Below are 22,269 nucleotides of genomic sequence, written 5' to 3' on the forward strand. Positions count from 1 at the left end.
GCAGTGTTCATTTGGCCACAGTTGGTCAGTGCCTGTCATGTCCAATGAACAGCTCTGCTAATGCATTTCAATATTTACTCTTCAGTGTGAGCTGGAAAATGGGTCATGTTTATTACTGAATATGCCTAGAGAAACATGGGGATATTGCATAATTAGCCTTCACAGTGACCTAAGTCATGATGCAAACAGAGCTCTCCTGAGGAAAAGCTTTATAGGGCCACCTATCTGCCAATCTTATTTTGAATCACAGGATGAAACTCATGTAAAACTGTGGCATATATATGAATATGTGGAAAAAGTATGTAAAATTTGAAAAATGTAACATTACAGTTATAGATGGCCTGGCACATCACTCCCACAGGAGTATAAGGCTCTATTAGATACCAGTGCACAGTGTACCCTGATGCTATCAAGGTATCAAGGGGGGGAACCCATTTGTATTTCCGGAGTGACAGGAGGATCCCAAGAGTTGACTGTACTGGAGGCTGAAATCAGCCTGATGGGGAAGGAGTGGCAAAAGCACCCCATTGTGACTGGTCCAGGGGCTCCATGCATCCTTGGCATAGACTATCTCAGGAGAGGGTACTTCAAAGACCCAAAGGGTACTGATAGGCTTTTGGTATAGCTGCCTTGGAGACAGAGGAAATGAAGCAGCTGTCCACCTTGCCTGGTCTCTCAGAGGATCCTTCTGTTGTGGAGTTACTGAAGGTCGAAGAACAACAAGTGCTAATCGCGACCACAACAGTGCACTGGTGGCAATATTGCACCAGCCGAGACTCCCTGATTCCCATCCATAAGCTGATCCATAGACTGGAGAGCCAAGGAGTGATCAGCAGGACCTGCTCACCCTTTAATAGCCCCATATGGCCAGTGCAAAAGTCTAACAGAGAGTGGAGAGTAACAGTAGACTATTGTGGCCTGAATGAAGTCACACCACCATTGAGTGCTGCCGTACCAGACATGCTAGAACTTCAATATGAACTGGAGTCAAAGGCAGCCAAGTGGGATGCCACAATTGATATTGCCAATGTGTTTTTCTCAATCCCTTTGGCAGCAGAGTGCAGGCCACAGTTCGCTTTTACTTGGAGAGGCATTCAGTACACTTGGAACCGACTGCCCCAGGGGTGGAAACACAGCCCTACCATCTGCCATGAATTGATCCAGACTGCACTGGAACAGGGGCAAGCTCCAGAACACCTGCAATACATTGATGACATCATGGTGTGGGGCAATACAGCAGAAGTAGTTTTTGAGAAAGGGAGGAAGATAATCCAAATCCTTCTGAAGGCCGGTTTTGCCATAACACGGAGTATGGTCAAGGGACTTGGAGAGGAGATTGACTTTTTGGGAATAAAGTGGCAAGATGGATGTTGCCAGATCCCCACAGATGTGATCAACCAGATAACAGCAATGTCTCCACCAACTAACAAGAAAGAAACACAAGCTTTCTTAGGTGTTGTGGGGTTCTGGAGAATGCACATCCCAAATTACAGTCTGATTGTAAGCCCTCTCTACCACGTGACCTGGAAGAAGAATGATTTCAAATGGGGCCCTGAGCAACAACAAGCCTTTGAACAAATTAAACGATAGTTCATGCAGTAGCCCTTGGACCAGTCTGGACGGGGCCAGATGTGAAAAATATGCTCTATACTGCAGCTGGGGAGAATGGTCCTACCTGGAGCCTCTGGCAGAAAGTTCCAGTGGAGACTTGAGGTCGACCCCTTGGCTTTTGGAGTCAGGGATACAGAAGATCTGAGGCCAGCTATACTCCAACTGAAAAAGAGATACTGGCAGCTTATGAAGGGGTTTGAGCTGCTTTAGAAGTGATTGGTACTGCGGCACAGCTTCTCCTGGCACCCTGGTTGCCTGTGCTGGGCTGGATGTTCAAAGGCAGGGTCTCCTCTACACATCATGCAACTGATGCTACATGGAGTAAGTGGGCCACACTAATTACACAACTGTCGAGAGACAGAGCTGAAAGGAAGCTCGAGACATAGAGCTGAAAGGAAGCTCGAGGAGCACCATAATTACCATTCTGCAGGACAGAAGGTAAGCGGCTGAGAACGCAATGGGGAACACCATCACAGTTATCCTGAGATCAGCAGCGCAGTCTGGATGTAATGCACCGTCTGCTTGAAACTCGGCATCGGCCCATATCGGGTCCACAACTTGTGACTTTGTTAGAATGGATCTGTGATAAAGTGCCTGATTTTCCAGCTGGCGGCACTTTCCAAATCCCTGCTTGGCAAATTGTTGGTAAATGGCTGCATGATGCTGCTTCAAACGGGGACCCCACAGCAGGGAAGCATTTGACAACCTGGTGGCAGATCCTGGCCACTCTTTGCCAGGTACAGACCAGCACTGCCTCTGATGCCGTCACATCTAAGGAAGCTACCGATGCTTGTGAGGGGGTAAAATCTCCTGAAGCCTCATCGCCAGCTGCCCCCCCCGCGCCCCCTTCTGTCTCCCTGTCTGCGCCTCCTTTGTCGTCGCAGTCCTCACTGCTGACCACGACGATCCTCGCAGCGCGAGCACCTCTATCAGAAACAGCTGAGTTGGGTGATGACCTTGATAACCTTGATGATCCTAACGACCCTACAGAATCCTTTGATTCTGGTTTTGTAGATCCAGAGAAGGAGCCGGACTTGTTTCCTCCTCCTGCTGAGTTGCAGGCATTTACAGGGAAGAAGGGGTGGGGTTTGGAGGACCAGTGGCAGGACTGCACGTGGGAAGCTCTTAAGTGAGGGGACATGGGGGTAGCGGTGGCGTGCCCAATTGTCTGTCGGCCACACCAGGCTCCCTCAAACACATGTTAACTAAAAAATAAAAAGGGACTCTTAATGGCTAGCTCATTCGGTAGAGCAGTTGGGGGGCCTTGCACATTTGATAAAACTAATGAGCAGATACACACACATGGAGGAGGCTGAGCAAGAGTGTGATTGTGTCTGTGTTATTTAAACATGGGTGCGAGGATTTTGGTGGGATGTGTTGCATGAATCTAAGCAACTACTCAGAATCGATTCATAAGAGTATCCCTTGCAGCTAAATCAGGGGTGGGACGCTTTTGGTTCGTCTTCATGGCTCAGGAATTTTGGACTGTGGGTCAAAAATATCACAGGGTTTATTTTCATAGCTCTAATTGCTGTAATAATGATTGCCTTATGTCTTCCTTGTCTTTTTTCTTGTGTTCAACAATCAAGCGAACGAAGTATGAATCAGGTTATGGTCACACAATTATATGCAAACCTTGCCCTTTCATAGATAAATAAAGAAGGGGGAGATGTAGGAGAGGATGGAAACTATTTCATTATTGCCAGAGAGAGGTATCTGCTTGGCTGGAGAACAAAGAGTTAAAGAAGAAGCTTTGTGTGATCAAGCAGAGCAACCCAGCTGGACAGGAGCAGGAGAACAGAAAGATAAGGAAATGGTTATTTTGGGACTGTTTGTGAAACGACGAAGAATGTTGAAAAAACAAAACTGTAAACCAGGAACTACACATGATGTGATAAAATAGCTTGGTATATAAGAGTTAGAGCAATAGGCTAAAGATAGCTTTTGCTAGAATGGTATAAAAGCTAGAGCAATAGGTAATAAAGTGATTCGCTGCATGAAGATGCTTTGAGTCCGTGCCTTTCATACGGCACACACAACAAGCTCGAATAGGAAATAGTCATCCAGGAATTCTGGAAGTCATCATGGACTGGCCAGAGGGCAAAGATTTTGGAATGTCATCATAGGAGGAGGTGATGTGTGCTGAAGAAGTACAACCATATAATAAACTGTCAGAAAGTGAGAAGCAATATGCCTTGTTTACTGATGGGTCCTGCCGTATTGTGGGAAAGCGTCGGAGATGGAAGGCAGCTGTGTGGAGTCCCCTGGGACAAGTTGCAGAAAATGCTGAAGGAGAGGGTGAATCAAGTCAGTTTGCAGAGGTGAAAGTCATCCAGCTGGCCTTGGACATTGCTGAATGAGAAAAATGGCCAGTACTTTATCTCTATACTGACTCATGGATGGTGGCAAATGCCCTGTGGGGGTGGTTACAGCAATGGAAGCAGAGCAACTGGCAACGCAGAAGTAAACCCATCTGGGCTGCTGCATTGTGGCAAGATATCGCTGCCCAGGTGCAGAACCTGGTGGTGAAGGTACGCCACGTAGATGTTCACGTGCCCAAGAGTCGGGCCACTGAGGAACACCAGAATAACCAGCAAGTGGATAAAGCTGCTAAGATTGAAGTGGCTCAGATGGACTTGGATTGGCAACATAAGGGTGAATTATTTTTAGCCCGGTGGGCCCATGACACCTCAGGCCATCAAGACAGAGATGCAACATATAGATGGGCTTATGATGGAGGGGTGGACTTAACAATGGACACTATTACCCAGGTTGTTCACGAATGTGAAACGTGCTTCAGTGAAGCAAGCCAAGCGGTTAAAGCCTCTCTGGTATGGAGGACGATGGCTGAAGTACAAGTATGGGGAGGCCTGGCAGATTGACTATATCACACTCTCACCAACCTGCCAAGGCAAGTGCCATGTGCTTACCATGGTGGAAGCAACCACTGGATGGCCGGAAACATATGCTGTGCCCCACGCCACTGCCCAGAACACTATCCTGGCCTTGAGAAACAAGTCGTGTGGCGACATGGCACTCTGGAAAGAAATGAGTCAGACAATGGGACTCATTTCTGGAACAACCTTATAGACACTTGGGCCAAAGAGCATGGCATTGAGTGGGTATATCACATCCCCTACCATGCACCAGCCTCTGGGAAAATCGAACGGTATAATGGGCTGTTAAAAACTACACTGAGAGCAATGGGTGGTGGGACTTTCAAACACTGGGATACACATTTACCAAAAGCCACCTGGTTGGTCAACACTAGGGGATCTGCCAACAGGGCTGGCCCAGCCCAATCAGAACTTTTACGTCCTGTAGAAGGGGATAAAGTTCCTGTGGTGCACATAAAGAATTTGTTGGGGAAGACAGTCTGGGTTATTCCTGCTTCAGGTAAAGGCAAACCCACTCGTGGGGTTGCTTTTGCTCAGGGACCTGGATATACTTGGTGTGTAATGCGGGAAGATGGGCATGTCTGTTGTGTACCTCAAGGGGATTTAATTTTGGGGTAAAACAGCCAATGAACTCATTTGTATGCTGTTGCCTGCTATATAACACTTCTATATCCCATCAGCTAGATGCCCATCTCCACCAGTCTGGGCTTTGAAAAATAGATGTGTGATGTCATGGTCATCAGCAGAGAATAAAGTCATGGGAAAAGCCAGCAGCAGCACAACTTTCCTCAGGTCACCATCAACTGACCCTGACTTCCCTCCAGTCTTCACCCCAACAAAGAATGAACTTTGATGAAACCAGATGAGTTCAGCGATCTCTCCTGCCCTGAAATACTGTTGCAAGAGATGGAGCCTGACATCATGGACTGAATGAATCAGCAAACATTATAGGGATGGTCCATTGACTAAGGAATGATATCTGTCTCTTTGTGTGTGTGTATATATATATGAGACAAAAATTGATAGTATATTGAAAAAAAAATGGGATCTGAGCATGGCATGAATGGTATGGAATAAGGGTTGGATACTGTCCTGGGTTCAGATATAGCATTCATTTTTCTCCTTCTTAGTAGGTGGTGCAGTGCTGTGTTTTCGACTTTAGTCTGAAAACAACGCTGATAACACACCGATGTTTTTAGTTGTTGCTAAGTTATGCTTACTCTGATCAAGGACTTTTTCAGTCTCATGCTCTGCCAGTGAGGAGGGGCACAGGAAGCCAGGAGGAAGCAGAGACAGGACACCTGACCCAAGCTAGCCAAAGGGGTATTCCATACCACAGCATGTCATGCCCAGTATATAAACTGGCGTGAGTCACCCGGAAGGCCCAGATCACTGCTCGGGTCAGGCTCGTATTGGTCAGTAGGTGGTGAGGAGTTGTATCCTCTCCCCTTGTTATTTCTCTTATCATTATTAATGGTGGTGGTAGTAGTAGTTTTGTATTATGCCTTAGTTACTGGATTGTTCTTATTTCAACCCATGGGATTTTTATTCTTTCATTTCTTCTCCCCATCCCTTCGGGAGTGGGGGGAAGAAGTGGGGGAGCGAGCGAGCGGCTGCATGGTTCTGAGTTACCGGCTGGGCTTAAACCACGACAACAGTGAAGTACTTTTGGTTTATATTAAATATAAGGAAAATGTCAGAGCACTTTAAACTTGGCATCAAGCTATAGGGTTTTTGTTATCCGCAAGTATTCATATTTTAAGAATCCAAGCTAGCCTTACACACTCACAGTCTCTTTCTCCAGTCAAATATGCATGTGCAAGTTAGGGATATGTATAAAAGATAATGTTTCAGAATCTGGCAAACTGAAGTGAAACAATATGACTCTGCACCTTTATATGATCCATAAAGATTTTTGACCAAGGTAGTGTTTGCCCATGTGAAAAAATCCTGATAACTGTAGACATCTTGGAATCCATCTGTAAAGCTGTTCTCAATGTGTTTAAGTAGTAGGAGTTGGGATCTCTCTGCCCATAGGCAACCAGTAACAGCATCCATAAAAACCCCAGATAGACTGGAAAAAGAAAAACCCAAGACGAGATAGTACATGTGAGCTCAGAATTAACACTTCTATTCAGAATAGATTGCATGAATAGTTACTGCTGTCATCACTTATTAGGTTAAGGAGATGCTTTGCTAGACTCTGACTGACCAGTGCTAATGAATTTACACAAGCTACTTCAATGCGCTGTAGTTTAAGCATACCACATTTGGAATGGCAGCTCTAAATAAAATGAGTAATCTAACTTTGCTCCAAGTAAAGTTGAGGTCATTTTTTCCATTGTTTTTAGAGGAAATAAAACTGGGATATAAATCATTATCTGTAGATTCTATCTGCTTTTAGAAAGATGTCCTCCATCTGTTTGCTTTTTTTTATGTATTTCAACTTCTTTCTATCTCTTCTGTAATGTCTCATGTGTCTGTAATGTGTTTCTTTACCATAAAATCAAGTCTTAGCTACACTTTTATCTCCAGCTAATATTCCCACCTCAGTGCCAGCTACCACTGAACAGCCTGTCTCTACACTGTAATGGTTGGCAGAAAGCTAAAGATATGCCAAAACTTTTTCACCCAAGAGAACAATATTTTCACTGATGTAAAAATACTGATGAATACTACTGAATAAACCAAGATAATCTACATATGGATAATATCTAGGATTTCTCTGATGAGGGCAAATGCTTTCTGCTCCTTCGTGCAGCTGATTTTAATTTTCTCCACATCAGCTGCAGGAGGTGGCAGGTAAATATTGCTTCTACTGTCCCATTGGGCTCCAAAGAGAGGGTCTGAATCCCCTGTGAGTGAGAGCAGTAACCCTGGAATTAGTCAACAGATTGTCTATGTCCTGCTTTTTGTTTCTTCGAACATTATAAGTTAACATTTCTATTTAACACTTTCCCTTATGAAGACAGGGAATGTGATTTAAACAGTTAGTATAGTAAGGCAAACAGTCAGGAGGGAAGGAGCTCACAAACACTGTGTGTTAGGTTTAGGACCAGGTGTAGTCCAGTCTCTCTCTAGGCTGAGCATCTCAGAAGGTGATGTATTCAGAGCCTGAGGCTGATCAGGGAGGAAGCTATATATCAGGATTCTTTGCTGTGCCCTAGGACTTCTGCCTGCTGGTATCAGCTTTTTTTAGACATGATTGTGATTGCAGAAGCCAATGTTTGGTTTAATGGAGTAATACAGATAATTGTGGTTGTGGAAAAGTATGTAAACTGAGAACTTTCATAAAAGACTTAAAGGAGGTGGGAAATTTCCCTGAGAGGAAGTTTTAGATATGCTTGCCAGGTAAAGATCTACCAATCTAGCCGAAGAGTGCATTTTGTGCTGCATCACGTTTATTTTCACTAGGTTGTGGAATAGTTACAGGTTTTGTTGCAAGCCATACCATGAATACAGAGATGTATGCACAGAACTAAAACAAGCCTCCTTGTATATCTGATTTTTCTTACATCTGATGTGAGAGCTAAAATGGTTACTGCATACTAATAGCACTGCTTCATTCATTTTTATTATAATGGCTTCAGTCAGTTCATCACATTTTATTATTTTCTTTTCTAGATGTTACTTGAAAATGGATGGACTGAAAAGTGATTTACTATCCTCTTGTACAATTCTTGATCTAGTATGAATCGATATAGGAGAATATTTTTTTCCTGACATAGGCAAGCCAGGGATGTAGGGCAGGAAGGAGTTGGATATCGGTATCCTGGCAGCAAGTAGGTCCTCTAGTAACAGGGGCAATCTTAAAACGGGGCTAGGGGAGATTGTGCATGTATATATATATATTTGCAGCAGTAAAAGGATAAAAAAGGAGGTATTATTCTTTTGATCCAGAACTTCTTTTCTTGTATCTTTTTGACCTTGTGGTCTCTTTCATTAAGTGTTCTGCAAGATTTATCCAGCATACAGTGGTATAGATATGTTCTTCGTATGTTCTTCAACTGGAACAAAATTAGTTATTTAGGTTTGTTTCCACTTCCACCTTGATCTTGGGAACGCTAATGGGTAGGTAATAGGCAATAGGCTAAAAATAGCTTTTGCTAGAATGGTATAAAAGCTAGAGCAATAGGTAATAAAGTGATTCGCTGCATGAAGATGCTTTGAGTCCGTGCCCTTCATACGCCAGAAATGGCCACTCGAAGAGGGACATGAATAGGAGGCTCACAGAGCCCGAACCGGTGGCATAGCCTGACTGAACCAGGAGCCATGGAGATTTTGATATTGTGCACCCATCACCTTTAAGCAGGTGAGTGGTCGGGAACCATGGGAGGGAAGCTATCCCGAGATCAGCAGCGCAGTCTGGAAGTAATGCGCCGTCTGCTTGAAACTCAGCATCGGCCCGTATCGGGTCCGCAACTTGTGACTTTGTTAGAATGGATCCGTGATAAAGTGCCTGACTTTCCAGCTGGCGGCACTTTCCAAATCCCTGCTTGGCAAATTGTTGGTAAATGGCTGCATGATGCTGCTTCAAACGGGGACCCCACAGCAGGGAAGCATTTGACAACCTGGTGGCAGATCCTGGCCACTCTTTGCCAGGTACAGACCAGCGCTGCCTCTGATGCTGTCACGTCTAAGGAAGCTACCGATGCTTGTGAGGGGGTAAAATCTCCTGAAGCCTCATCACCAGCTGCCCCCCCCCGCGCCCCCTTCTGTCTCCCTGTCTGCGCCTCCTTTGTCGTCGCAGTCCTCACTGCTGACCACGACGATCCTCACAGCGCAAGCGCCTCTGTCAGGAGCGGCTGAGTCGGGTGATGACCCTGATAACCCTGATGATCCTAACGACACTACGGACCCCTTTGATCCTGGTTTTGTTGATCCGGAGAAGGAGCCGGACTTGTTTCCTCCTCCTGCTGAGTTGCAGACATTTTCAGGGAAGCAGGGGTGGGGTCCAGAGGACCGATGGCAGGACTGCAGGTGGGAAGCTCTTAAGCGAGGGGACATGGGGGTAGCGGTGGCGTGCCCAGTTGTCTATCGGCCACACCAGGCTCCCTCAAAGACATATTAACAAAAAAAAAAAAAAAAAAAGGGGGGAACTGGGATCAAGATAGACTATGGAAAGCCACATTTGTCTCGAACTTTTTAAATCGTAATGGCTAGCTCAGTCGGTAGAGCAGTTGGGGGGCCTTGCACATTTGGTAGGCTCTCTTTCTTTCACCCCAACAACTCAGCCATAACAGCGTGGAAGTTACGCCACATCTTTATATGCACCTTTGTGTTAAAATAATTTAAAACTTATTAAAATTAATTGTTCCATATGCTATATGGAAATACAATTATTAAATTGCTATATGAATAGACACAGTGAGAGTAAGGGCTGTGCACACATGTGCGTGTGTGTGAGCACTTGCACATGCATCTGTGTGGTGTAACAAACATACATTGTGCATAATGCATAATGGATATTAAACACAGACCTTTATAACAGTAAAATATGTAATTATAGACACATGAATATAAACCTAGATTATTAAAGCCTGTTAAATATGCTGTATGAATATATATTTATATTATTTATAGCTGTATGTGCAACAGTATATAGACATCTAGATACACAGAGTGTGCAGGCATATGGATGTATTATGACAAATTGTGTGCATAATACACAGCATTTATCATAAACCCCCCCTTTAAAACAATAAAAGCTTTAAAAATATATATTTTAAAGCCATATTCAATTAGTAAAATCTGATGATATGGGGTGTGGCGTGTATTATAGCAAATATAGTGTGCGTGTATAAAAAAATATAGTCATAGTAAATGCTGCTAAATGCATGCTATGACAGTGTAATTACCCAATTTAAACCGATATGGATCTACAGCTATGTAGAGAGCTCTATGTGCATTTGTGTGTCTGTGTGTGTCTGTTAGAACAAATACACTTTGTGTCTCATTAAACCCGGCATTTATATTGATAAAATCTACTATATGTATTGATAAATATAAAGCTAACCTTTAACAATAAATACTGCTAAATATGGTTTATGAAAATAGAATTTTAAAATGTTTTTCAATAGCCACATTTTTTTAATGCTGGTACATAAGTGTGTTAAAATATATCAATTCACTTTTATATATTGTATAGATAAAACTAATGAGCAGGTGCACGCACAGCTGAGCAAGAGTGTGATTGTGTCTGTGTTATTTAAACATGAGTGCGAGGATTTTGATGGGATATGTTGCATGAATCTAAGCGACCACTCAGAATCAGGTTAATGATACCTGAAAATAAAATTTTTTTCTACCTCAAAAAGTAATATAAATAACTTTTCCACTTATATGATTATTCAATTCATAGAACAGAGAGATATTTCTACTCCTGATAAAATCTATACAGTACATTGAGTAATATTCAGGAATGTAAAGATGGCAATACCCTACAGAGAGTAAATTTACTTGCTCTGCCTCAAGGCAAATGAACAACAGCCAAAATGAATGGGGATGTGATTTATTCCTTCCCATTGGCAGCTCTTCACTTCCTGAACTCTTCAAATCTAGTACTTTCTGGCCTCCGTTAAGGATTGTCAAGCTATTCTGCTGTGCTGCAATGCCCTTTGGAATCACAGGATGTTCTTAGGCTGTCATGATGTGGCTCTAATCTGCACCAAGGTACAAATCAGGACCAACCTTAAGTCAATGGTGGCACCATACCTCTCCTCCCTGTCTGTGCACCCAGCTCTCCAATAGCCCAGTGAAACTCTGGAACTCATTTTTCTTAGGTCTGGGACACCAAAGTTCAGAAATAGAAAAGTCTTATGAATGAGCCATGTTCTCCCAATAGCAGCAGTTGGTCACGGAGAAATTTGCAGTTGGATTCAGGGTACCCTGAACTATAGAGTTATTGATTACATTGAACAAGAATTCAGGCTTGCATTTTTCAAAAATTGCAATCCAGTGCTTGTTGCCTAATTTGGGGCATGAAAGGCTGATTTGCAAAGGTAAGCCTACCACAGTGACATATGTTAGAAAAGCATTGTGTGTGCTCATCTCCTGTTCTATAAGAATATAGACATATAAAGCTAAACTTTCCAAATGGCATATAGTTGACATATGTAAGTTAGATTAAAAAAAGAAAAAAAAAAAGTTATTATGAGTACTTTGAGATTTCACTACCAAAACTGAGCTGGTTTTAAGGGGTTCAATTTTAGGAGTGGTGATCACCACCTGAAAGGTTCCCTTATAGAATCTCAGAGTAGGCCATGATTATTTTTTTTAACACCTATTAACTTTTTCAGAATTATAAACAAAATATGCTTCAGATTTCTTTCACCTCAACAGCTTCAACTTACAAAACAACAAAAAATTAATAAAACTTGAAGGATCCGTTTGAAAACCAGGAATAATTCATTCATCACTATCTTTTGCGGTGTTTTACATAGCTTCTCTGAAGAAACTTTCTCTTGATGGACACCATCTGGTCTAACTCCTAAGGGCAAGTTAGGACTGTCTAAAAGATCTGAAGGGCCCTCTAAAACATTTCTGAGAAAAATGAAAGACTTATTCCAACAGAGGCAAGAGAGTTCGCAAAGGAGTTATTCATAGCTTTATCGCAGCTTGGAGTAAGGGTGTGAAAATATTGAGAAAGCTTTGTCACTAATTTCTAGTTAAAGCTTGCAAAACACAATTGCTTCGTAAGACTTATTTTAGCTGATAATATGTTTTAGTTTAAGTCACTGGTACATAACGTGCTGTAGGGTGGTTGCTACACCAGCCTTTCAGGTGGACAGCTGTAACTGAACAAGGATTAACAAGTCTTGGCTATATGCAAAGGGCTCACAGTTCCTTAAAAACAATGCTTATATACAGACTTCTCTTTTGTGAGTCTGCTCCAGTTCTTCAGAACTATGCAAAAGGCAAACAAAAACTAGCAAATGAATGGTTTTGGTGTATCCAAAATCTATGTCGCTGACATTATGCCCAAAACTTCCCTGAAGTTTCTGGAGTGGCTTTTCAATACCTGTTAGGGGTCAGTTACACTCCCATGGGCAGCCAGAAGAGGAGAACTCAGTGTAATTGCCAGCCACTCCGTTGAGACAATGAGAGAGCTTACATTAAGCATTTCCAGGACTGCCTTTTCAGACATGCAAAATGAGGTTATACAGCAGGGTGCACCAATCTGTCTCTTGCACACTAGTATAGGTGACTAATTAAGTAACTTCTTAGCTATTGAAATTATTTAAATTTAGCAAGCTATACAAAAGTAAATAGCAGGGAAAAAACCACCACCACCCATGCCCCATTATACTGTGAAGCTTCCATGCAGATTTCTGGCATAAGAACACCATTTTAAAAACATGTCTTTCTGTTGAGGAGGAATGCAAAATGCATGTTTCCTAGAAAATGGTGAAATCAAGGAGTGCTGTTTATTTGTAATCAAGCCATTTTTCACTTAAGGGCGAAAAAGGCTTTAAGGAATCTTCTCTCTTCTTGAGGACCATAGTTGCTAATTTTGATACTTTTAAAGCAGTATTTTCTTTTCTGTAAATGCTTTTCTCTTCCTTGCAGTAAACAGAATAAACTGACAGACTGCTTTACTGACATTAAAATACACGAAGTCAACAAATGGCAAAAGAGGGAAACTGTCTTTCTTCCATTCCCCATCTGCTGCAGGCAGCTGAAGAGTTACTTATTAGCAACTGTAGATTAGGAAAAAAATTCACACTGCTGTAGAAATTGCCAACAGTAGACTCACATGGAGAGCTTGGTGTCCTGGTTTCAGCTACAGCAGTCATTTTTTCTCCTTCTTAGTAGCTGGTGCAGTGCTGTGTTTGTGAATTTCAGCCTGGGAACAATGCTGATAACACCGATGTTTTTAGTTGTTGCTAAGTAATGTTTACTCCGACCAAGGACTTTCTCAGTCCCATGCTCTGCCAGGGAGGAGGGGAAGCCGGGAGGAAGGAGAGACAGGACACCTGACCCAAACTGGCCAAAGCGGTATTGCATACCACAGCACGTCATGCCCAGTATATAAACTGGGGGGAGTTACCCAGAAGGCCAAGATCGCTGCTCGGGTCGGGCTGGGTATCGGTCGGCGGGTGGTGAGCACTTGTATCCTCTCCCCTTGTTATTTCCCTTATCATTATTGTTACTGGTGGTAGCAGTAGTGGTTTTGTATTATACCTTAGTTACTGGACGGTCCTTATCTCAACCTGTGGGAGTTGAGTTACATTCTTCCGATCCTCCTCCCCATCTCTCCAGGAGTGGGGGGAGGAAGAAGGGGGGGAGTGAGCAAGCGGCGGCGTGGTTCCGAGTTACCGGCTGGGCTTAAACCACGACACTTGGCTTTATTTGTAGACATTTCCAAACAGTATTTGTTCTTTTTTTAGGGCCTGTTTCAAAATCTGTCAAAGCCAGAGACAAGACTTCCTTTAATTTCAATTGCTTTGGAGCAGATTCACAGGTGGCATCTCCAGCAGTATGTTTATGTAGTCAAATTTCCAGTTGCAGAGAGATAACTGGACGATGCTACATAATCCATTCAGAATCGATTCATAAGAGTATCCAAAAATTGAAAGATTTAAACAAAGACTTGCAGCTAAATCAGGGGTGGGACGCTTTTGGTCTGTTTTCATGGCTCGGGAATTTTGGACCGTGGGTCAAAAATATCGCAGGGTTTATTTTCATAGCTCTAATTGCTGTATTAATGATTGCCTTATGTCTTCCTTGTCTTTTTTCTTGTGTTCAACGATCAGTCGAATGAAGTATGAATCAGGTTATGGTCACACAATTATATGCGAACCTTGCCCTTTCGCAGATAAATAAAGAAGGGGGAGATGTGGGAGAGGATGGAAACTATTTCATTATTGCCAGAGAGAAGTAACTGCTTGGCTGGAGAAGAAAGAGTTAAAGAAGAAACAAAGTACATTGTGCAATCTGGACGATGCTATGTAATCCATTCATCACAAACGTGAGCCAACAGCACCTACTGGAAATGCATAGTCTGCATCACTAAGATGGATACATTGAAGTACAATATCTTCTTCGTCACACCTATGTTTTCAGAAACAGGCTGTTTCTCATATCTAAAAGGATAAAATGGGAGAGCTGGCTGCCAGCTTCTGCAAAGCCTGGCAAGTCATCATGGCCCATGAAGAAGCAAGGACTCTGAAGGAAATATGAAAACACAGTGGCCAACCAACTGAACAGCAAGCTGCCCTCACCCTGACTTTTGCAATAGCTTGAATATAAAACAGTTGGGTTGGGGGTTCCCAAACCTATGAAGCTTTGTATGCAGGCCAAAAAGGACTCCTAATTTGCAGACATCCTCAGCATAACCAGCTGATAATCACAGTTATATGGTCTCTTCCAGGAAGGGGATGGGTGTCTGGCCACTGACTGCGTCATATCCATCAGCTAATTAGAGTATGGATTGGCCTTCTCCAGAGCTGGGAAACCCAGTCCGAATATTCACATCTCAGCTGCGCCATATACCCTCCCTATTAATCAGTGAGAAATAATGTGGGATCTGCTCCAAGGGTTCCATGGTTCCGTAGCTAAGTCTTGATTTTCAAGTGCAGTGGGAAAGGAGACATCCCTCCACCACAGTGCATTTTCTTCCCCTTTCCTCTCCTCCCCCACAATTGTCCTTCCCATTAAACACTTATGAACTTTATCTTGAAAACCCTGATTATAGTTCTGCTTTATCCAAGGTGACTGAACTGGAGGTCCAGAAAGGACTTGGGATTGAAAACCACTCTTAAAAGCTTGCTGGATGCAGTACACATACTTTGCAAGAAAGTGTTATAGTTAGAGCTGCCTGGCATACTGCGCGATACGTGCATTACCTTCAGCTCAACAGTGCAGCACAGGTGGCATTTCTGCAATGCGGGAATTCAATCAAACATCACTGCTTCCTGCATCTCTGTGATGCAGTAGCTGGCTCACTGATCCATGTCTAAATATAAGTGCATGTTCTTTCAGTGTCGGGTTATGGTGGTATAAATTAATAGTAATTGCATTGAATTCAATGGAGTTAATGCCAAGGACAGGAGGATTGCAATAGATAAAGATCCTTATTTGTACTGTATTTCTGCTCACCCAGTGGCCTTGTAAACCTGATGGGTATCTTTTGTAAGGAAGTTCAGAAGTACTTAGGGATTTCAGCTCCTAAATGTTGCTGGGCTGGCTTCCCAAAGTCCATCAACAGCCTTTGGAATGTACACATAGGGCTCCCAAGTAGTTGTGATGATTAAGGCAATACTTTCATCTTTTCTAAATCACTGTTTTAACTTCTGACCTTCTCTTCTACCTCCTAGCAGGTATAAATACTGTAGCTTTATATAATTAAGCAGCTTAGCTTTTAAGGGATGACAGAAGCATTTAATTTGGAGTGTGGAATTCTAAACAGACACAACACTTCAAAATGATGCTTACTTGGGACAGCAGAGATTAACCTGTGTATGTGTAAACAGGTGGGCAGGATATGATACAATAATTATAGACATTGCATTAGCATCCAAAAGAAGCACCTCAAATAATAAATATTAAAAATAAAGCAATCCAAAACAATTAAATGTATATAGAGGAGCACTGTGTGTTTTCCCATCTCATAATTCCTTGTGTTCCTCATTTTCCTCATTCTCCTCTCATTCTTACTATTTTATCTTTGTTGTTGTAAAGACCTCCAGCTTTAATGTTCACACAATGATGCCTTTGATGTAAGAGCTTTATCTCACTTTCCCATGCGTCCAACAGCAGCATATATCAACTTTATCTTCTCAGCTCATGAGAAAAGCAATACTCTAATTAATGTCTTCTTTTCAAACTCACTTCACGTAGAATGAGACATTTATACAATCGACTTCACAATGGCCGTTGCAGTGACGTATCATCGACACCTGTATGTATCCTCAGGCACAATTACCATTATATGTTAGAAGCAATCTGTATGAAGTTCTATTGCTCCTGTTGTTGCAAACGGCAAAGAGGAAGGAGAAATGCTGATGATGTGGCATCTCAAGCTTTTGAAGAAGGCAGCAAAAAGAGTGGTGATGCAATAAGTGAGATGAGTGCCTTGCAAGGCACTGTGCTGAGAATGTGGCTTGGGATCACAGTTCTAATTTCTCTTGCTCTACGTTTAGCTGTGGAAGAAGCAACTGCTGATAAAGGAATCCCTTGTTCAAAGTACCGGGTAGCTTTCTGTGGGAGAGGATGGAAACTATTTGATTATTGCCAAAGAGAAGTAACTACTTGGCTGGAGAAGAAAGAGTTAAAGAAGAAACTTTGTGTGATCAAGCAGAGCAACCCAGCTGGACAGAAGCAGGAGAACAGAAAGATAAGGAACTGGTTATTTTGGGACTGTTTGTGAAACGACAAAGAAGGTTGAAAAAACAAAACTGTAAACCAGGAACTAAACATGATGTGCTAAAAATAGCTTGGTATAAGAGTTAGAGCAATAGGCTAAAGATAGCTTTTGCTAGAATGGTATAAAAGCTAGAGCAATAGGTAATAAAGTGATTCGCTGCATGAAGATGCTTTGAGTCCATGCCCTTCATACGCCACAGCTTTCAACTATTCATGCTATGAGTTTGTTAGACTCCAGCGTTCCTTTGCAAGCGCCCAGAGCTGGTGTGAGAGAAGAGGAGGGCACCTGGTCTTTATTGAAAACGAGGAATCTCGAGCTCTTGCAAAAACATATTGCTGAGGATCAGGAATGGTGGATAGGACTGACCTCAAACTCCTTGCTGAATGAAACTTCTGACGGTAGGTGGTTTTGGAATCATGTCTTCTTTAAAAATGTATCAGCCCATGATGCTTACTTAGCATGGTAACGAATGCAATTAGTCCCTCTGTAGACACCTCCTGAAAAGCCACTGTCTTTTGGTTTTGTAACTTCAGATTTATATTAAGATGTTTTTAATTGCCTGCTTCACTTCCCAGTTGCATGTTGTCACCTTTGCCATTGGATCTTGTGATTGTGTGAACACATGGTGAATTAGATCAGCTTGCTGACCCAGTGAAAAAAATGTGCTGGGTTAGGTCTCCAGGGGAAGAATAAGCTGATCCAATTTATCACATTAGGAAGTGCTGCAAGATCCGATGCAAGGGAAATGGTGGAATCTTGAGGCTGGAAGCACAGGGAGAAGTGGTGGTGGCGGCTCTTGTAATGATTATATCAGGTTAAATACAAAATGTAATTGAAGATCCCTATGCATACTAAACCACCTTTGCTTCAGTAGGAGCAGGGCTACAGTCCTGCTCTGCAGGTTCTGACTCTGTAATTGTATTAAATGTGGAAAATAAACATTCGGGACATGTTTACTTTGTTCACAGGGTCAATGATTTGGCTGGACACTTCAATTATAAGCTACAGTAACTGGTACAAGGATCAGCCATCTTCCTTCTCATCCACATGTGGGTACATCCTGAAGAATGCCAAGTATCAGTGGGGTGTGGCTGAAAATTGCAGCCAGGAATTTGACTTCATTTACGAGTTTGGTAAGATACACAACAGCTGGATCTGAGAAGTGAGCATGCCATGTTCACAAGTATGCATAAATTGCCTTGTTGCTTTAAAAGTGGCTGTGCAATAACTAAAATCAAGCTTATTAAAAGTGAACAAGCGAAAAGCCATATAACCCCAGCAGGTGCTCTTTTTCCAGTGTGCTGATGTAAGATCTGATACAAAGAAAGGAAGAACCCTGAATTCACCAGGTGCTTGACAACAAGCCGTTAAGGTCCAGGTTTCCAACAGAGGGCTAGTAAAATAGAAATTGATTTCAGAGTGAATCTAAATGTGTAGCAGTCCGTGTCTACAGTGGACATAAGCTAGCTAGTTTAAAGCCAGTTTGAGAGCAAGTTTTTCTTGTTTCTTCTCAGACCCTTCCACCAGGTGAAGTCTAAGGGCTTCCCCAGGATAAGGAAGCAGAGAGGAACCTGTACTTCCTGGTAGCATTTTAATGCTCAGGCAGAAAATCTGCAGACATTTTGTCCCTTAAATTGTGACCTGGAACAAATAGTCCTGGAAAGGAATGCAGGCAATATCGTCCCATTCAACATATAGATACAAGGGAAATTAGTGTTCCTTGCACTTTGCTCATAAGCCAAGCATTTTAAACCGTAACTAGAACTAAGGTCATAAGCACTGGAAGGACAGTCTGGCTGTAGGCTCACTCATAAAAAGCCCTTGAATCCAGTATGCAAGTACAGGTTTCCACAAGTGTTCTGCTGACAGAGAGGGTATGCCACAGTGACCACACGCTAGCTGTATAATATGCAGAGTTTATTAAACAAGCACACTAAAGCAAATAAGCACACTAAAGCAGCACGCTAATGTGAATTAGGTAAATATCTCTCTATATATAGTGAATAAGTACAATAAAGCAAATCAGAGATATAGGTATATAAGTATAGTGAATAAGTACAATAAAGCAAATCAGAGATATAGGTATATAAGTAAAGTACCGAAGAAAGTTAGCAATGCATTAAATCATTACTGTATAGAGAGAACAGAGATTAAGAAGAAATACATCACCAGTTACCACTGAATCATCATCCAGGCCCACACTTCCAGCTGTGAAGCCCCATTGCAGCCGATGCCAGGAGTCTCAGGTAATTGGGTGTCCGCCCATAGGTGAGGCTTCTCCCATGGTCACAAGAGGGTCCCGCTTTTATACCCTTAGAAAAACAACCGGCTTTATGCCAGATCTCTAATTGTTTACTCGTGAGCCTGTGCAGTTTCTCATGATCTCACCGTTGTCCACGCTGAGAGCATTGGCCAGGCACCCCAGCGCGGCCAAGTATGAAGGTCATAGAACAGCTGCACACCTATTTTTTCCTGTCTCTTTCTGACAGTCATGATGAACATAAACATATATACTCTACCAAATACGCTGTGACAAACAACATACTTTGTTATGTCTCTCAGTCACGAGAGGGAATCAACTCTCAGCTAGGTTTCCATCCATTACAACAAGCCCTAGATTTGCTACTGCCCTTGTCCAGTACTGTACTACTTCTGACATAATTATCAAGTCATTCCACAATCAGCAAAACTAATAATGTTTTGTTTCCTGTCCTGAGTTGCGGTCAATGTCTCAATGTCCAATTGGAGACGGGTAACAAGCGGTGTCCCTCAGGGATCGGTGTTGGGACTGGTCCTGTTCAACATCTTTGTCAGCGACATGGACAGTGGGATTGAGTGCGCCCTCAGCAAGTTTGCTGACGACACCAAGCTGTGTGGTTCGGTTGATACGCTGGAGGGAAGGGACGCCATCCAGAGGGACCTTGACATGCTTGAGAGGTGGGCCAATGCCAACCTCATGTAGTTCAACCAAGCCAAGTGCAAGGTCCTACACCTGGGTCAGGGCAAAATTAGTTATTTAGGTTTGTTTCCACTTCCACCTTGATCTTGGGAACGCTAATGGGTAGGTACATAGTCACAACTCCTGTGGATTTAGTGATTTCTGCTACCTTTGTCAGCTAAGTTTCAGGTATATAAAGATAACCAGTGAAGTTCTCAGTTGAGCTGAGCCACATATTTGTGCATAAAGCACCCCAAAAGCTTGGAGAACACTCCCTTTAATAATTTCTGACTTTATAAGCAGTTACCTGGTGTAGATAAAGGCCCATCAATAGCTGCGTTTTCTTCATCCTCATGTTCCAGCTTCTTCAGAACCAGAGCAAAAAAAAGCAGCAAATCCCAGCACCTGGAAAGAATTAGCTATAGACTCACCATATGCCCATTTCATATGAACAAGCTCAGGCTTTGACCTGGATCCCTTTGGATCCAGGCACTGCAGGAGAACAACTGTACTTTGGCTTTGTTGAACTCATGCAGCTGAAGCTCATAAACCAGAGAACAGTGCACAGTGCTGGGGTCCATCCAGCTAAACTGACTTTGCCATATTATACATTGTCCCTGGTCAGAAACCTCATCACCTTTTAAACTCTGACAAAACAAGGGAGATGAAACTAATGGAGTTAGTGTCAGCAAAAGACAACAGAACCCTGTAAACCCCCTGCTAGCTCTTGTTTTAAGGGCAAAGACTTCTCATTTTACATGTTAAATCCTGTGGTTCTTTAGAACACATTACATTGTCTTCCTGAAATGATAGTAGAATGAGTTCATATTGGCCAGTGGTTGTATTTCTGAGGAACTCACCTTTAAGGGCTGTGTGATGAAAAGACTTTCCAAGAAGGAGAAGGCCATGGAGATCAGCCATTTGATGTAGTTCTTGCCATAACGCAGCCCATAGAGCATGGTAAAGAACCCAGATACACCACTGGTGGCTGCAACAAGGAACCAAGCAATGAACACAAACCACCAGGGCAGCCCTTTGGAAGAAGAACTTTTCTTGCCATCACCGGAGGAGCTTGGAGTAAGGGACCACCCTGAGAGTCAACCAGAAGAGAAAAAATCAGTCTGCAGTGGAACAGAAGCCAAAATCACAGTCTTTGGGTTCAGTGGGGACAGGCAACATCTTATGATTAAAAATCTCGATCAAAATATTCCAAATACTTTTAACGCAGTTATCGGCGACACGCACAGTGGGATTGAGTGCGCCCAAGTTTGCCGACGACACCAAGCTGTGTGGTTCGGTTGATATGCTGGAGGGAAGGGATGCCATCCAGAGGGACCTGGACACACTTGTGAGGTGGGCCAATGCCAACCTTATGAAGTTTAACCAAGCCAAGTGCAAGGTCCTACACCCGGGTCGGGGCAATCCCAGGCACAGCTACAGGTTGGGCAGAGAAGAGATTCAGAACAGCCCTGCAGAGAAGGACTTGGGGGTGTTGAGCTCATGTTGGCTCAACATGAGCCGGCAGTGTGCCCTTGCAGCCCAGAAAGCCAACCGTATCCTGGGCTGCATCAAAAGAAGCGTGACCAGCAGGTCGAAGGAGGTGATCCTGCCCCTCTACTCTGCTCTCGTGAGACCTCACTTGGAGTATTGTGTACGGTTCTGGTGTCCTCAACATAAAAAGGACGTGGAGCTGTTGGAGCAAGTCCAGAGGAGGGCCACGAGGATGATAAGAGGGCTAGAGCACCTCCCGTATGAAGACAGGCTGAGAGAGTTGGGGCTGTTCGGCCTGGAGAAGAGAAGGCTGTGTGGAGACCTCATAGCAGCCTTCCAGTATCTGAAGGGGGCCTACAAGGATGCCGGGGAGGGACTCTTCCTTAGGGACTGTAGTGGTAGGACAAGGGGTAATGGCTTCAAACTTAAACAGGGGAAGTTTACATTAGATATAAGGAAGAAGTTCTTTACAGTGAGGGTGGTGAGGCACTGGAATGGGTTGCCCAAGGAAGTTGTGAATGCTCCATCCCTGGCAGTGTTCAAGGCCAAGTTGGACAGAGCCTTGGGCGACATGGTTTAGTGCGAGGCGTCCCTGCCCATGGCAGGGGGGTTGGAACTAGATGATCTTAAGGTCCTTTCCAACCCTAACTATTCTATGATTCTATGATTCTATGATTCTATGATATATCCTTCCTCTATCACCAAACAACCAGTACATTTCACTGCTTGCATTTTTTTTAATGCTCCAAGTTTCTTAAATGAGATTTTAAAAATTAAGTAGATTAATAATATGCCATACATTCAAGACATTTGGATTCTGCAGGAACTTGTTTTGAAATTAATACAGAATTATATGTCAAGCTGCCAAGCACAATCTTCCTTCTGCTTATTATTACAAGTGATTCCTATTTCTTACTAAGAGAATTTATTCCAGTTCCTAAGACAAAAAAATACTGAAAACATGT

General features: G+C 43.0%; 1 pseudogene; it reads right to left on the reverse strand.

The window, feature by feature from the left end:
• LOC115619246 overlaps positions 1-22,269 on the reverse strand; it is a 53,890-nt pseudogene that overhangs the window by 4,451 nt on the left and 27,170 nt on the right.

The sequence above is a fragment of the Strigops habroptila genome, chromosome W (assembly GCF_004027225.2).
Source record: "Strigops habroptila isolate Jane chromosome W, bStrHab1.2.pri, whole genome shotgun sequence".
NCBI lineage: Eukaryota > Metazoa > Chordata > Aves > Psittaciformes > Psittacidae > Strigops > Strigops habroptila.